General features: G+C 41.4%; 1 long non-coding RNA gene and 1 pseudogene across 6 annotated transcripts in view; one reads left to right on the top strand and one right to left on the bottom strand.

The window, feature by feature from the left end:
• The window catches only part of LOC308565953, a 58,999-nt gene that overhangs the window by 5,848 nt on the left and 39,479 nt on the right, over nt 1-13,672 (top strand). For 4 of the 5 annotated variants that reach the window (XR_014000091.1, XR_014000092.1, XR_014000093.1 and 1 more), the window contains exons 2-4: nt 3,033-3,170; nt 4,769-4,881; nt 5,006-5,073. This is a non-coding gene — a long non-coding RNA (uncharacterized lncRNA). The remainder of the gene's footprint in view (nt 1-3,032; nt 3,171-4,768; nt 4,882-5,005; nt 5,074-13,672) is intronic. The other variant, XR_014000090.1, reaches the window with a different exon arrangement.
• LOC308565952 (large ribosomal subunit protein uL6 pseudogene) lies at nt 5,117-5,616 on the bottom strand (annotated as a pseudogene). The gene has a single exon. The product of its transcript is annotated as a large ribosomal subunit protein uL6 pseudogene (transcript).

The following is a 13,672-nucleotide window of genomic DNA, read 5'->3' as shown; positions in this document are numbered from 1 at the left end:
GTAAGTGGGTATCACTTGTCTTTTGAAGAGCAGCTTGAGGCCAAACTGGTTTGCAAGAGTGCTGTGGATCTATTTCCTTCTCGCTGCGTGGTATAGCTGGCTTCACTTGAGAAAGCTGTATCTCATCCAGGGAGCTATATCTTGTAGTTTAAGAGAAGAATGAGTTGTTAATAATACCAAATGAGGACCTGTCTATATTGGATTCAGTTGATCTTGCGGGGATCCTGATTTCCAGGTTTTTATTTATTTATTAATTTTAAATCCTCACTGAGGATATGCTTTTTATTTTTATTTATTTATTTATTTATTTATTTATTTATTTATTTATTTATTTAATCCTAACCTGAAGATATTTTTTCCATTGCTTTTTCAGAGAGAGTGGAAGGGGGGAGAGAGAGAGAAACATCAATCTGAGAGAGACACATTGATTAGTTGCCTCCTGCACTCTCCCCAACCAGGCTGAACCTGCAACTGAGGTACATGCCTTTGGCTGAATCGAACCTAGGACCCTTCAGTCCACAGGCCAAAGCTCTAACCACTGAGCCAAAATGGCTAGGGTGGATATGCTTTTCATTGATTTTTTTTTTTTTTTTGAGAGAGAGTGGGTGGTGCGGAGAGAAACACTGACCAGTTGCTTCCCCCACGTGCCCTGACCAGGGATCCAACCTGCAACATGGCTGTGTGCTCTGACTGGGAATCAAACCTGCAATCTTTTGGTGCACAAACGATGCTCCAGGGGACTGAGCCACACCAGCCAGGGCTCCAGGTTTTAAAATATACCGAGTTCCCTGTATCATATGGGTGTATCTGTTGGTGTTGGTAAAATAAGATTAGATTTAAGTTTTCAGTTACCTTTCCTAATTGGATAATATGTTTAACAGCCTGTTCTATTAATGGACCTGGGCATTCTAAAATTTGGGAGGAGCCCCGAAAGGGTCTATCATACATAAGTCCAAAAGGACTTAATTTAAGCATTCCTTTAGGTGCTGCCCCGAGCTGGGTGAAGGCAATTAGTAGTAATTTAAGCCAGGTGTCATGATTTCCTGGCACAGTTTGACCAGCATCTTTTTGAGCATTTTTTTGTGAGGACTGTGGTCTCCATGAGGAATGTAAGGCCCACCTACTTTGCAGAGCTCACACTACTCTTTATCACAGCCACTGTGAAAGCTGGCCCATTGTCATTTTGGAAGGTCCTGGGGAGTCCAAACCTAGGTATTATTTTTTTAAGCAGTGCCTTTACAATTTCATTGCTCCTTTTAGTTCAGCGTGGGACAAGGCTTGAATGAGCAGATCACTTGAGGTCTATAGCCCACAGTTTCCATCTTTCACGGACTGTAGCTCCTTTATCATCTGCCCCCAGTTTGGAAACATTAGGAGTGAAGCTCTGATTCTGAGCTCAAGAAGGTATAGGAAACAACTTTGGGCACAGGTTGAAATAAGAATGAAACAGTGGCTCAGCAGTTGAGCATCGACCTAGGATCCAGGCGATCGGGGTTCGATTCCTGGTCAGGGCACATGCTGAGGTTGAGGGCTCTATCCCCAATTGGGCGTGCAGGAGGCAGCTGATCGTTGACTGTCTTACCATTGATGTTTCTATCTCTCTCTCCCTCTCCCTTCCTCTCTCTGAAATCAATAAAGATATATTTAAAAAAAAAAAAAAAAAAAAAGAATGAAACAGGGGGGAAAATTAAGGAGAATCAGCGATGCCATGAGTGGCCACTCACACATGGCACCACCCTGCCTCACCTCTTCTCCCCAGCCGCAAACACCCACACTGGTAGAGTCACCTCCTATTGCAGTTACAGGTCACTATTCCTCTCAACCCTTTTATCTTCTGGACTCCTAGAGAAGATAGACTGAAAAGGCCTCCCCGCGGCTTGTCCTCCATGTCCCAGGCAGGAATAGTCCCAGGATACCTAGTTTTATACCTTGGCTAACATGCCACAATTCAGACCCAATCTGCTAAAAAGAGGTTGTGGGCGGTGTGGCCTCCCAGCACCTGTCTGCCTTCCAGCTCACACCTTAGCAGTGCAGTATTCTGTTCCTCAACTTCCATAACTGCCTCTTGCTGTGACAAATCACTGGGCTGCTCCACCTGGCTGCTTCCACAGCAGGGCAGGTGCCCGGGTCAGCCCATTCCACCACCAGTCAGCAGACTCCCAAAGCCATAGGGGCCTGTGCCCAGGCTGAGTGCGGGCCACTCCCCAAGGAGGGGACACAGTTTAGAAGCACCTAATCCTGCCTGTGGATGCAGAGAGCAAGTTCTCTCACCTCAACCTGCCCCACCCCCAGCCAACCCACAGCTTTGGAGGAAAAAGTGGGAACTAATAGACTGTTGCTCAGAAAAGCTGAGGTCTCAGGAGTTTTTTGGAGTTGATTGGGCTCTGGCAGGAAGGAGTACATGACTATGCATCTGCCCAGAGTCAGTGATCTCAAAATCATCCTTGTAGATGGATGGGGAACCAGTAAACTACTTAATTTTTTCATCACTCTACAAGCAGTTCATTTCCCTGTGTCATTTCCACCTTCCTCCCACACCACATGGCTGGGAAGCCCAACCTTTTGGCTTCTGTTACTCAAAACACATACATGTGGTTGACTCTACCTACATTTTTAAATCATAGCGGACTTTTCTCCTTTTTTGGCACCAATCCAATCAGGTAATCTTAGTTTTCTTTAGTTTTCAATACTCCTAGGGTATTTGGTCTGCGTTACCACACATTTAGTACAATTTTTGAAATCAGAACATCTCTTTATATCGGTGAGACTCTTTGAAGAGATGTAGCATGTAATTTTCCCCCCTTATCATTCAGACAAAGGGAAGCAGTGGAAGTCATTAAAACAGCATACAAAATGTGCTTCTTTTTTTTTTTTTTTTTTTTTGGCTCATCGATTAAAACCAGTAATTCTTCCCACATCCCCCAAGCATATATCTTTATACTATTAGCCATAGACTGGCCCCCCGAGTCCTACAGGCAAACCTTTGCCGCTCAGTCTTGCTCATAGGTAACACATCTTCTCTTCTATCCCAGGTGACCTCTACTGGAAACCATGAGCTCCCTTGCTTGTGATCCTCAGCAGTGTCAGCCTGATGGGAACCTCATTGTTGTTCAGGGAACTGCAAGGCTTGGGTGCCATTCCTACTTCCCATCTTGAGTTCCAGCCTGGCTGTGAGTGCTCCAGAAAGTGCACTTCTTGGATGGAAGCAGGGTGGGGGTTGCAGGGGAGGAGCTTTTGTGTGTAAAGTAAATGCTCCCATCATGGGAATGCTGAACCCTAGGAAGCAAAGAAGCTGTACTTAGAAAACAGTGCCTCCTGAATCCACAATAGACTCCCAGCCTAAAGCAAGGCTGCCTCGGACAGGGCAGGCAGTTTCCTACAATTGACCATTTGTTATATTAATTTGTATAAGCACTTAATTTCTTTAAGTAAATAAACAGAGTTCTTTTTATCCAGTTCTGGAGGATCACCCAGGATTGAATTTGAGCTTCCCATAGCTATACATTTACATGTAAGACAAGGCAAATGCAAACATACACACAAAGAACAAAACCCACTTCCTGCAAGACAGAAACTTAGAGTCCTGCAAGACTGTGATCTCATAACGTTTAGCCCACCGAAAACACTATCGGTGACCCAGGGTTCCCTGACAACCAGACAATCAGACCAGAGACTGTCACCCGAAGATGTCTTGGATTGCCCTGCAGGCATTCCTCAACCCTCAAGTGAAACGAGGTGGGGCCCTAAATTGGTGTCACAGGACCAACCTGAAACCAAGCGAGCACCAGAAATTAAACTATGCTTCTGACAACCCTATATCAAGAACAGGAATAGAAATACTAATTAAAGCCACCACAGGGGCCGACCTACCCACCTCCCTTCAGAAGCACTGAACAAAGCAGATTCAGGTGGCCACTCTGCTTCACTGTCGAGGCAGGCCGAGCAGCCATTCCAGTGGTCAGTACCAAGTGGGAGTCTCCTATGGAACAGATCCCTCGTCCAGTGGAGACACCTGTAACTCAGCCCTAGACGAGCTGCTGCCACTGACTGCTTCGCCAAGGGTCCATACCAGACCAAGAGGGAGTCCCTTTAGGAGAGTTCCACCTGAGTCTCCAGATTTGTTAACGAATTCAAGGGGTTCACTGCTTAGGATATTCTATTCAAAAAAGAGACGTGGTTGTCAAAAGGTAGTTTTATTTACTTGCAGCAAGTAAAGGAGACCGGATTCACATCCAAAGCTCTGGTTCGCTGAAGGGCGGCTTAGCCGTTGCTTATATACACTATTTGGCCGGTTACACATTGATTTACTTGCAGTTGGCTACACTTATCCTGTTGAGTTTCTGTCAGACTCATCCTGTTTAAAGCTTAATCTGCAAAACACTGTGCTACATTTTAACATTTAGCAAGATAGCATTTAGTAAGCACTGCCTAGACCTTGAGACAGTTGTCCTATCTAACATTTGTACTGTGAAAGTAACTCAAAAAAAATCTGAAGACTTTGTCTAGAAATAAATGACAAAGATTTATTCAAGGGACTAGGGTTTGCAACCAGAAACACAACTAGGCAATACCCAGAGTGTTCTGAGGGAGAAAGAAAAGGTAAGAGTTCTTACAGTAAGGAGTTCATGCTTCCCTTTCAGCCCTAATAATTGTGGGGAAGATCATAGGTCTTAGTACTCTCCCTCCTAGAGATCTGCTGCATCCTTGGAGCCCCTTGTGGAAGAGGTTGACTAATCCGGCTTGTCTATTTCTCCTTCCCTGGTTGCAGCAGCTGGTGGGGACTGAGGCAAAGCATCTCAGCAGCTCCAAGAGCAGAGTAGTCCTGGCTCCAGTGTCCCGAGGTCCTGGTGCCTGTCTGATGATAACCAGAGCCCAGCTCAGGTAGGACCCCCCACAAAGAACAGTGCTAGGGGTGCTAACTGAGAGTGGGTAGTGCAGGACTTGTGGCCAGGGGATCACAACACTCAAGTATTTCTCTGATCAGAAAATGTCTTCCCTCGAGCAGGAAAGAAATCCTCTCTGACTGCCAAGCGCTCTGTGTGCCAGCCAAGCAAGGATTTGATATCTACATGGGTGAGCCCTCTGAACTGTTCCTTTTACCATCCAAAACTTTTCTGATATCCTTGTTTTTAACTGTTGTGGTTTGCTGAATCAAAGCAGCTGAATTTGATACAAATTCAGTGTTTCCTTCAATAATTAACTCATCTTTCTGGACTTGAGGTACTGAACAAGCAGCACCTGACCTTGTCCAAACCCTGTGGTTGTATTTTTCACCCAAGAAATTTCAGATTTCAACAAGAAAACCATTCTCCTGAATAACAATATTAAGAGCGCATACACAGACCTTATCTTGTAATAGAAGCCCAATGTAATGCCCTTGATCATGTTCTGCACATTACTACAGATAGTGCAAATAATAGACAGTTCCTTTCTATTTCCCCACCATTTGTCAATTTGGAGCCTCTTTTTGTTTCCAAGAGACTGATTTCTACATTGATGTGATTGAAGTTCCTCCACAGGATGCCCCTGGGGCCCTTCACAATAACTGTATGTCCCTTCAGAGTGATGTTGACATTTTTTAGAACATTGACAGTCATTGCTGAGGATGATCTTCATCTTCGTAGTAGATGCAGCAAAGATAAAGAGTATGTTCTTGCCCGGCTGGCGTGGCTCAGCAATTGAGCATCGACCTATGATCCAGTAGATCACGGTTCGATTCCCAGTCAGGGCCTATGCCTGGGTTGCGGGCTTGATCCCCAGTGGGGAGGGTGCAGGAGGCAGCCGATCAGTGACTCTCTTCGTTGATGTTTCTCTTTCTCTCCCTCTCCCTTCCTCTCTCTGAAATCAGTATATATATATTCTTAGCCTCTGGATTGGTCTGAGATGGTAATCCTCTAAGTGACCGGTGGTCCTCATAATGAATGTCAGGTGGTCTGGATATATGAACATTCTTTCCTTAGTTTTGGTATTTATCCAGGCATTGATGCAGGACTGGAAAATTCAAAATTTTACCTTCCCAGGCAAGAATGGAATCATTTTCCCATGCCTCAACTTACTTGATTTTAGTAATTTATCGGTTTGACTAAAGTGACTCCGTTTTATTTCTTTATTCCATTCCTCAGTATACATACTTTTGTGAACCAATGTTTTTTTGTGTTTTGTTTTGTTCTTTTGGAAAAGATGTCCCAAAGTGGGATTGCTGAGACAAAGGATATGTGCACTTTGTATGCTAGTAGTTACAGCCAGATTACTTTCCAAATGGCTGTAAAAACTCACATTCCTACCCATAGGCAATGAGAGTATCATTTCCCAATTCTCTCACTAATTACACTCTTTATTTTTGTTACTATGACAAATGAAAAATGGTAAGAGAATATTTTTATACCCTTGGGAGACATTTGCAAGCAAGATGGAATATCCAAAATACACAATGAAAAAGATTGATAGACTTAACTACATAAAAATAAAAGATTACTGGCCCTGGTCAGTGTGGCTCAGTTGGAGCTTCATCCTGTACACCAAAAAGGTTGCAGGTGATTCCAGGTCAGGGCACATACCTAGGTTGCAGGTTTAATCCCCAGTAGAGGCCCATATGGGAGGCAACTGATGGATATTTCTCTCTCACATCAATGTTTCTCTCTCTCCATCTCTCTCTTTCTCTCCCTCCCCCCTCTCTAAAAAAAATAATAAATAAAAATAAAATATTAGTGTATAAGTAAAAGACAAACAATAGGAGAAAACATTTGCAGCACATATGACAAAGGGTTAATATCAATTAATAAGAAAATGACAAACAGCCCCATGAAAACTAGGAAAAGTGTGTAAGTGAGTAATTCACCAAGGAGGAAATGCAAATTGTCAGCAAACATATGAAAAGATGCTCAAGCTCATTGATAGGGAAATGAATTAGTTCATTTGTATGGTGAGTTTGTGAAAACAAAGCACACGGGGGGGGGGGGGGGGGGGGGGGGGGGGGGATAGAAGGACTCTAAATAATAGGATGCTGATCTCTAGCTCCCTTATTCGTTTGGCTTCTGATGGAGCTTTCATGATTCTGATGATGCCTTCCAGAAATTCTAATGGCGCCATTCATGAGGGTGTAAAGGGCCCAAGCACTGGATTCAAATCTCTCTCCCACCCAAGTATGGATGGAGTTCTTAGGATTGAGCCAAGCCTCCCTACTGTCAAAGGCTGTGCTGGCAATCAGGAACTTCTGTAAGGATTTCCTCTCACCATTTCTGTTGGTTTCTTCCTTCCAGGCTTCTAGCTGGGTTGGAGGCTTCAACCTAGTTCTTATGGGTTAGGTTATATGCAAGTTAGAACTGGCAGGGTCTGTTTCTGGGGTTTCTTGACAACTACAACAGCTATCATTCAGAGTAATGTCTGAATTGTCAAATAAGTAATTCAGAGGAACAGTTGTGGTTTCAGCCCTGGTTGCACATTAGAATCAACTGGAGCACTCTAAATCAACTGATACCTGGACCCCACCCTAGATTTAAGCCAGAATCTCTGGGTTTGGGATAGGGCTTAAGTATGTTTTAAAAGCAACCCAAGTCACCCTAGCTGGTTTGGTTCAGTGGTTAGAGCGTCCCTCAGACTGAAGGGTCCTGGGTTCGATCCCAGCCAAAGGCATGTACCTTGATCCCCAACCCCAGTCGGTGCAGGAGCAGGAGGGGAAAATTAATGTGTCTCCCTCACATCGATGTTTCTCTCTCTCCCGCTCTGTCTCTCTTCCCCTTCCCACTCCCTCTGAAAAGCAATGGAAAAAATATCCGCGGGTAAGGATTAAAATAAAATAAAAGCAACCCAAGTCTACAAGACTTATTAGGGTGATCACTTGGTAAGTTATATAAATGTCTAATCACTATGTTGTACAACTGAAATTAATATTATATTGTTCGTCAGCTGTAATTGAGGTATTTTTAAAAAATTTTTAAAGCAACCCAGGTGATCTAACAACCAGGGTTGAAACCTACTAGGTTATCCAGTTATTGGTTGAATCAATGGTAATAACCTTACACCTTCAAGATGCCTGCAAGACCCACGTTATATGTATGATGAAGGTGTTATCTTTTAAGACCATGGACACATTTACTGTAAGCAGTGGATTCTCAAAGTTTAATGTGCATACAAATCACCTGTGGATCTCCTTAAAATATGCATTTTAGCAAGATTCTGCGTTTTTAACAAGTTCCCAGGTGGTGCTGATCCTACTGGACTATGGACCACACTTTGAGTAGCAAGGATCTAGACCAGCAGTCTGCAAACTGGGACAGGGTACTGCAGCTACGTTAAGCTCTCCAAGGTCTGTTCAGACCGGAATATTTTTAATTGAGTCAATTTCCAGATCCCCAGCTTCCATATGAACTATTTTCTAAAACTGATCTGCCTGAGATGGCAGAATAGGTTCTTATCTCTCAATTCCCCTTTCACAAATGGCCCTTCTCTTAAGCATTTAAAGGAGGGAAGATCTTTTACCCAGCTGAATCTCTAGGGTGCTAAACAAAGGAACACATATTGATATAGATATTGAGAAAATGAATGACCCTAATAACTAAAAAATCTTTTTTGCAAGTTAAATCTTGCCTAATCCATTGTTTCTACATAATTGGATGAGTTTAGTTGATAGATCATTAAACATAATTTTGGATGATAGATCACTGGCTTTTTGTTTGTTGTTTTTTGGCATTTAACTCAAAAGAAATTAAAAACATTTAATAAAATTGCTTTAACAAAACTCTTTTCGTAACTATTTATACAAAAAAGGTTACTCAATAACATCTATAAAAATGAAAAATAGGATTAGAATCATAATGAACCCTGTCTCTTTCTAAAAATAAGTAATATTCTTCCATGGATTTTAAACTTATTGGGGAAAGAAAAACCATCCACTTCATCACACACACACACACACACACACACTTATATATTTTTCTTTCTTTTTTTAATTGATAACTATAAAAAGTTATATTTTATATTTTGATCAATTGTGTGCTGATTTTATATTATAAGTCAAGCCAAAGGAAATATTCCTCACTCTTAGACTTATAATAAACATTTTCTAATATATTTTAATTTATATGCATATTTTAGTACAGAGTAGGTGATAGGGTGATCAATAAAAGGCTTTCAAGATAAAATATAAAATAAATTACATTAGTATAAAATTCTGTTGGAGAAGTAGATCAGAGTTCATAGAGAAAAAGAGACAATACAGATTTTCTCACTATCAGGAGAGTTTGTTCAAGTACTTTTATTATTCTTTTTTCTTTATGTATTTTTAAAATGAGTGATGGTAGGCATTAACTCTCTATGGTACTGTATTTAGATTCCATTGGGTACATTTGAGAGTGATGATTTATTACATTTTAAATGCCAATATTTACAATATGCTGAAAGTTACAAACTTTCAACTGCACTTATGATGGAAAACTTTAGATATTTATTTTAAAATGTGCTAGTAGCATGTAATTTAAAAAGATATATTTTTGGAGTTAAAAGCTGCAAAAATTTGAAGACCAATTGAGAGGAGAGGGTAATCCAAGAATTCAACCTCAATTGCTTAGAAATGGATTTCTTTAAGTTTGTGTGAAAGTGATTGTAAAAGAGACAACCCAGGATGGTCCCAGGCAGAAACTTCATGTGAGCAGGTCCAGGTAGCATGTGGAAATAATATAAAAAAATGTGATCACTCTCTGGTCCAAAATAGTGTGTAGGTGCTATTAATCTAATATTTTGCCGGGTTTCTCCAACCTTGGCAGTATTGACATTTTGTGCTGGATAATTCTTTGTTGTGGGGAGCTGTTCTGTGCTTTGAAGGATGTAGCAGTATCCCTGGCCTCTGTTCACTAGATGCCAGTAGCACTCTCCCCCCTAAACCCCACATTGTGACAACAAAAAAATATATTCCCCAATTAAGAACCACTGAGCTATTGGAAACGTTGCATGGTTATTATTGTTAATGTTGAAGTTCTTAATTCAGGGCCCAAATTGCTTGTACCCTGTCTGGAAGGCAGCCTTGTCTTCATTCCCTTTGAGGATTGGAATGAAGTTGTAAGTCCCTAAAAGTCTTACATGATGAGGCCCATGGCCCTGCAGAATGTGGATAACCTGTGGACTACCACAGACTTGAGTCTCTGGCTCTGATAGGGAATAGTCCCAGTTGGCTAGGCTTATGGACACTGGGTGTGGGAGCCACATGGGCAAGGAGGGGTGGTGAGGCAGATTTGAGGCAGGCCACTGCCCTCACTGCCTGGAGGCAAAGCTATTGGCTTTGTGGAGATGACCTCCCAACTTTAGAACCAAGACTACCAGATGACCCCTACATCACACATATCTGATCAAATTGAGCCTAAGCGCCATCCAGTATCACTGGAAGTGTTTGTGGCCATGATTATGTGTCTGAGTGGCACTTTTATTCTAGGAGCAAGACATACTGTTGATGCCACTATCTGCTCTCCTTGAGCAGGTTCAATCCTGGACCTGGACAGAAAGTGGCCCTTGCTGGACAAGTACCAGCTCAATATTACTTAAGATCTGCAAATTCACTACCCTTGGTCTAGAGCCACAGGGAAATGTCAGCACCCTGTGACTGAGTGGTTCATAGCCTTTTCCCCCTCCAGTTTTTAAGAAAGCTATGGGTCTCTCCCTAGAAGCATGCACTACTTACACTCACACACACACACACACACACACACAATTCTGTATTAATTTTTGAAGCTCAATTATATACTACAGGTTAAGAATCCTATCTAGTATCTCTCATAAATTTAAATTCACATTCCCTAGTATTCTGCTGTTCCACCTTTAGCAATCCATTCTAAAGAAATATTAGCATTTGATATATAATATGTTGGGTGTATTTATTTACATCAACATTGTTTTGATAGCAATAATACAGAAATAGTTTAAATGGATACTAATAGGAAAATTGAAACATTAATTAATTAATTAATTAAATTGATTCACAATGGAATACTACGCAGCTATTAAAGAGAATATGTACAGATTGGAAATAGGTCCATGATAGTCTGCTGTGTAAAAAACATATGCAACAATATAGAGTATCATCTTGTTTTTGTTAAAATTATTATATTTGTGTAAGTCCAAATATACATAATATATTTGGATTCATAGAATAAGCTCTGGGAGTCTAATTACCAAACTTTACAGCGGGGTAAGATCTACACTTTTTCTGTGTCTGCCCCTGTGTTATTTGAAATTGTAAAAATTTGCAAGAATTATTTCTGTAAGTTAAAGACAAACAAAACAAAAAAGTTTAACAGCAACAACAGAAGTGAGTTAGCTCTAGAATGTGGAGTGTGATGGATGAAGAGGTTTCAGTCTAGTCAGCTCCCCTAGGTAGATTAGGCATTTCTATGACACATATCCCGTGGGAAGCTCCCAAATCCAGACAGCCTGCCTCTGAAGTGCCAGCACCACTGTAGAGCAACCCCCCTCATGTTCCAATGTGTTGATTCTTCTGAAATCATTTGTCCCCGGAAGACCACTGAATTTTAATTTTTTTAAGTATACAAACTTTACAAAATAAAGTAAAAAATAGATCTCTCTCTCTCTCTCTCTCACACACACACACACACACACACACACACACACACCCTGGATACTGCCCACAGTCCACTAAATTACAATGTTCTGAGATACCCTATTCCAGAGAATCTACAACAGGGATACTGTCCTATACATTCCTTTGGGTGAGAACTTTACTTGGAGGTTGGACTACATTCATGGTGCCTGGACTCTGGCTGGGCCTTGAGAACCATCTCTCATAAACTGTCCTATGGGTAGCCCTTGCAGGTACGGCTTGGTGTGTACAGACTCTGCCCTCTCCTTGGACTCCTGCCCATGCCAGGCCCATTGCTGCTACCACTGCCAGTGCCAGTGCCAGGCTCTGACCTTTCCCCTTGGTGTTCTGCCATGTTTCCATCCTGAGGTTTTCTCAGACACACTTGAGAACACATGAGTGGGGAGAGTGGGTGTTGAAAACTCACAGTCCATTTTTGCTCTTACTTATTCTAAGCAACCCAAATCACCAAAGACAAATTTTTAATAACAAGTGGATCCCTGTAGGTTTTCCTCTTGGAAACTGAACAATAAATACAGATATTCTTTCCTCTTTACAATTATTTCTTTAAACTTATTATATATACACACACACACAAATATATAACATATATATATACAGTAAGTTTATTTTATATATATAATGTAATAAAGCACATTAAAGAAAGTTTGGAGGAATAGGATTGAGAGTCTGGAAATAAAACTATACATCTATTGTCAATTGATTTCTGAGAAAGGTGCCAAGATCATTTAATGGGGGCAAGAATAGTCTTTTCAACAAATCTGCTGGGACAACTGGATAGCCACAAGCAAAAGAATGAAGTTGGGCCCTTAACTCACACCATATACAAAAATTAACTTAAAATGGATCAAAGATCTAAACAGAAGAGCTAAAACTATACAACTTTTAGAAATAAACGTAGGAGCAAATCTTTGTGATCTTGGACTAGACAATGGTTTCTTACATGTGACACCAAAAGCATAATCGACCAAAGTAAAAATTGATAAATTGAATTCACCAAAATTAAAAACTTTCTGCATTAAAGGAAATTATCAACAAAGTGAAAAGACAACCCAAAGAATGGGAGAAAATATTTACAAATTATATACCTGACTAGGGTCTAGTATCCAGAATATATAAAGAACTCTTACAACTCAACAATAAAAAGACAAGAAATCACCCTAGCTTGTTTGGCTCAGTGGTTAGAATGTCAGCCCACGGACTGAAGTGTCCCAGGTTCGATTCTGGTCAAGGGCATGAACCTCAGTTGTGGGCTTGATCCCGGGTCCTGGTCTGGGTGCCTGTGGGAGGCAACCAATCAATGTGTCTCTCTCACCTTGATGCCCCTCTCCCCCCCCCCCCCCGCCACTCTCTCTAAACAGCAATGGAAAAAATATCCTTAGGTGATGATTAAAAAAAGAAGAAATCTAATTTTATTATATTTTTGATTAAATTTATTGGGGTGACATTGGTTAATAAAACTATATACATTTCAGGAGTACAGTTCTATAACACGTCATCTGTATATTTTATTGTGGGTTCACCACTCCAAGTGAAGTCTCCTTCCATCACCATTGATCAGCCCCTTTTACCCTCTCCTACCTCCTCCCACCCCCCTTTCCCTCCGGTAATCACCATACTATTGTCTGTGTCTATGAGGTTTTTTGTTTTTGTTTTATAAATATGTCTTTATTGATTTCAGAGAGAGGAAGGGAGAGGGGGAGAGAGAGGTAGAAACATCAATGATGAGTCATTGATCACCTGCCCCTGCACCCCTCCACACCAGGGATCAAGCGCCCAACCTGGGCATGTGCCCTGACCCGGAATCGAACCTCAGTCTCCTGGATCATAGGTAGATGCTCAACCCGAGCCATGCCGGCCGGGCTGTGAGGTTTTGTTTTTGTTCTTAATCCCTTCACCTTTTCACTTAGTCATCTTCTCCACTCCCTCCTGACAACTGTCAGTCTGTTCTCTGTATCTATGAGTCTGTTTCTATTTTGTTTGTTTTATTTTACTCATTAGATTCCACATATAAGTGAAATCATATGGTATTTGTCTTTTCCTGACTGGCTTATTTCACTTAGCATA

Source organism: Miniopterus schreibersii (genome assembly GCF_964146895.1).
Source record: "Miniopterus schreibersii genome assembly, chromosome: 13".
NCBI classification, from domain to species: Eukaryota; Metazoa; Chordata; class Mammalia; order Chiroptera; family Miniopteridae; genus Miniopterus; species Miniopterus schreibersii.
Note: the sequence above shows the minus strand (reverse complement) of the source record. Positions and strands in the feature narration are given on the sequence as shown.